This window comes from Mus pahari, chromosome 16, assembly GCF_900095145.1.
Source record: "Mus pahari chromosome 16, PAHARI_EIJ_v1.1, whole genome shotgun sequence".
In the NCBI taxonomy this organism is placed as follows: domain Eukaryota; kingdom Metazoa; phylum Chordata; class Mammalia; order Rodentia; family Muridae; genus Mus; species Mus pahari.
In genome coordinates, this window is record NC_034605.1 from 63,905,292 (window position 1) to 63,909,732 (window position 4,441).

Here is a 4,441-nt window from a genome sequence, read left to right on the forward strand (position 1 = left end):
AAATCAGATAGGGGACTAATATCCAATATATATAAAGAACTCAAGAAGATGAACTCCAGAAAATCAAATAACCCTATTAAAAAATGGGGTACAGAGATAAACAAAGAATTCTCACCTAAAAAAATGTTCAACATCCTTAATCATCAGTGAAATGCAAATCAAAACAACCCTATGATTACACCTCACACCTCACAATCAGAATGGCTAAGATCAAAAATTCAGGTGACAGCAGATGCTGGCGAGGATGTGTAGAAAGAGGGACACTCCTTCATTGTTGCTGGGATTGTAAGCTGGTACAACCACTCTGGAAATCAGTCTGGCAGTTCCTCAGAAAATTAGATGTAGTACTATTGGAAGATCCAGCAATTCCTCTCCTGGGCATATACCCAGAAGATGTTCCAACTGGTAATTAGGACACATGCTCCACTGTGTTCATAGCAGCCTTATTTATAATAGCCAGAAGCTGGAAAGAACCCAGATGTCCCTCAATAGAGGAATGGATACAGAAAACATGGGACATTTACACAGTGGAGTGCTAATCAGCTATTAAAAACAATGAATTTATGAAATTCTTGGGCAAATGGAAGTAGAAAATATCCTGAGTGACGTAACCCATTCACAAAAGAACACACATGGTATGTAGTCACTGATAATAAGTAGATATCTGGCAAAAGTTTCAGAATACCTGACACACAATTCACATACCATATGATGCTGAAGAAGGGGGGCTGGTGAGATGGCTCAGTGGGTAAGAGCACCCGACCGCTCTTCCGAAGGTTCAGAGTTCAAATCCCAGCAACCACATGGTGGCTCATAACCATCCGTAACAAGATCTGATGCCCTCTTCTGAAGTGTCTGAAGACAGCTATAGTGTACTTACATATAATAAATAAATCTTTAAAAAAAAAATGATGCTGAAGAAGAAAGAAGACCAAAGTGTGGATGCTTTAGTCCTCCTTTGAAGGGGAAACAATATAATAACTGGATGTAGAGGGTGGGAGGGTCTTGGGAGGAAGAGAAGAGAGGGAGAGGGAAGGGGGCAGGATCAAGTTTGAGAGGAGACAGGGGAGATGTACAGAGGGTCAGGAATTTGAACAGAGGTGTGTAGTTAAAGGGGGTATAGGCAACTGAGGGTAGCCACCAGAAAGTCCCAGATGCAAGGAAAGCAAGAGGGTGCCAGGACTCAACAGGGATGATATTAGCTTAAATACCCAACAAAGGGGAAAGAGAACCTGTAAAGACCGTATCCAGAGGATAGGCTTCCAGCTGAGGGATGGGGCCACCCACTCATCTCAAAAATTTTGACCTAGAATTGCTCCTTTCTAAGGGAAATACAGGAACAAAGGATAGAGCAAAGCCTGAAGGAAAGGCAATCCAGAGACTGCCCTGCCTGAGGATCCATCCGATATGCAGCCATCAAACTGAGACATTATGGCTGATGCCAAGAAGTGCTTGCTGAGAGAAGCTTGACATAGCTGTCTCCTGAGAAGCTCTGTCAGATCCTGAGCAATACAGATGCAGATGCTTGCAGCTGACCATCAGATTGAGCATGGGGAGCACAATGGAGGAGTTAGTGGAAGGACTGAAGGAGCTAAAGGGGTTTGCATCCACATAGGAAAAATAATAGTATCAAACAATCAGACCCTCCAGGGACTAAACCACCAACCAAAGAATACACAAAGAGGGGCTGGTGAGATGGTGCAGCAGGTAAGAGCACCCAACTGCTCTTCCAAAGGTGCAGAGTTCAAATCCCAGCAACCACATGGTGGCTCACAACCATCCTTAACAAGATCTGATTCCCTCTTCTGGAGTGTCTGAAGACAGCTACAGTGTACTTAACCCACATTCGTCAAGTTGGGAAAACTGGAAGTAGACAGTATGCATAATAACAAAAGTACATATAATGCTCAAAAGTGATATTGTTAAAGGGTGAAGAAATGGCTGTAACAAGAGATTCAAGGGTTTAGGGTAAGGATGGGGCATCAGGTTAAACATTAATAGAGCAATTTGTGTGCACCTTGTTGAGAAGGTGCTAGTTGAACAAATGTTAGGGGGTTCTGAGAATGCAAAGTAGGAGCCAAAAGGCACTGTGAGGACAGTAAACCCATTACTTAGAATCCTTTCCAGCTATTAAAAGTGCCCTGCACTTCACAGAAACCCAATATTTGTAGAGTGAATTAATAAGTACAGCTCATACTTCTGTTTATGGACAATATTGTTTTCTGTCTAATCAATAAAATATGTAAAGTGCTGAAAAAAAAAAAAAGAAAATAAATAAATAAATAAATAAATCTTTTTTTAAAAAAAAGAATACACATCGAGGGACCTATGGCTCCAACTGTATATGTACCAGATGATGGCCTTTTCTTGCATCAATAGGAGGGCAGGCCCTTGGTCCTTGAAGTCTAGATTCCTCAGCAGAGAGGAATGCTTGGATGGTGAGGCAGGAGTGGGTGGTGGGTGGGGACCACCCTCATAGAAGTTGAGGGGAGGGGAATGGGATAGGGGGTTTGTGGAGGGGAAACCAGGAAGGGGGATAACATTTGAAATATAAATAAATAAAATACCAATAAAAAAGATAACTTCAAGAAATGCAATAAATATCATGATGAATAAAACATAATCATCTTGCACAAATCAATAGCTTTCCTATATACAAACATACAAAGAACGATATCATGGATTCATTTCCATGCACAATAATTTCAAAGAAAAAAAACATGTAGGAATGAGCCTATCCAGGAAAGTGAACAAATTCTGCAATAAAAACTAAATCTCTGAAGAAAGAGACAAAAACTCTTGAAAACAGACATCCTATTCCTTTTTGGTAGCATTAGTTTTGTGGATAGGATAGGGTACAGTACCATAGGATAGGATAGGATATAGAAAGAACAGGTCTTGCCAAAATTTGTTTACAGATTTAATGCAATCAGAGTTAAAATCCCAATATGGTTCCTCATAGAAACAGAAAAACTATCCTAAAATTCACATGGAATGACAAAGGACTCTGGACAGCCAAAACAATCTTGAATAAAAAAGAACAGGGCAGAAAGGATGACCATTCCAGGTCTCAAGATATATTACAGAGCCATCACAGCAAAAGGAATGTGGTAATGGTACAAAAGCAGACATGTCAAGCAATGGAAAAATATCAAAGACTGAATCATAGTACATGATTTCTGACTCAGCAATCATGTCAGGTATGGGTTTCATCTTGTGGAGCAGGATTTAATCCATTTTAAAAGATGGTTCTTAATAAAACAGTGCTTGTGCCACTATTGCACCCATGGGTTATCTTTCCAGGATAACCTTTACTGGAGATCACAAGATTCTGTAAAGATGATGACTACTTTTCTTCATCAGTAGTGTGCCTAGCATATTCCATTATTGTGAAAGCTAGTTAGAGGAATCAAAGTTTCATGTCAGTACCAGGTTGATATCTCATTGTTCTTGGACTCAAAGTGTCTTTAGCAATGGGATCTTAACATCTAGTTCCTGGGGGGGTAACAAAATGCATGGGGAATGATCTACAATGTTTAGGGTTCTATCAGAACTCATTGGAAGCTTCCACAGTAATAGACAAATTTGCATACTTTTGGATTGATGTTTAGTTTTATTTATTTCTCTCATCATTCCCTGGCCTATCTTGACCTCCCATCCCACACCAATTTAACTCTTCCATTCTATTATTTTCCTTAGACCCTTAATTCTACTCTACTATATCTCACCACCCCCCCATTAAAGGCACCAACCAACCAGAACTCAACTGTCTATTACTGATTTTCTGCTCTCTATGTGTGGAGATTGATGTCGATATGTCAGAATAGACACCTATAACTATACTTAGGGTATGGAAAATTTGTCATTAAAGAGGTTATAAGTATAAAAGAGCCCCCATTTCCCACATCAAATACATTATCCTTGCAAACAAGAAGAGGGGGAGAAATTAGTCAAAAGTACAAGAAATAAAGAATATCAATTGAATGTTCTAGTCCATGTAACAATCCTTCCTCAGTGTTAGAAAAGGCCACAACAAATGGAGGTGAGTCTAGGTTCTCTAATTGTGGGAGAAATGGTCCATTTCCACCTAGTACATCTTAATTATTATACTCATGACTTTCATTTGTCCAGTTTGGATCCATTACTTAAGTTTTTTTTATTTTTCATGATAATTTCTTTTAGAATCAGTTCAGGGCTGCAGTAGTGACAGATTCTCTTACTCCTGCAAACATTTGGGGGCCAAATTCCCTTATTTGGCTTAGCTCACCCCTAAGAATTGAAGGAGTAGACTTACATGGATTGTTGAAGGGAATACTTGCCGAGAGAAATGATTTTTTCTAACTCACCCCCTATTGCCTCAAGCTCTGAGGGGAGGAACCAAATGGAGACCTCCAATTCTCTCTCTCTCTCTCTCTCTCTCTCTCTCTCTCTCTCTCTCTCT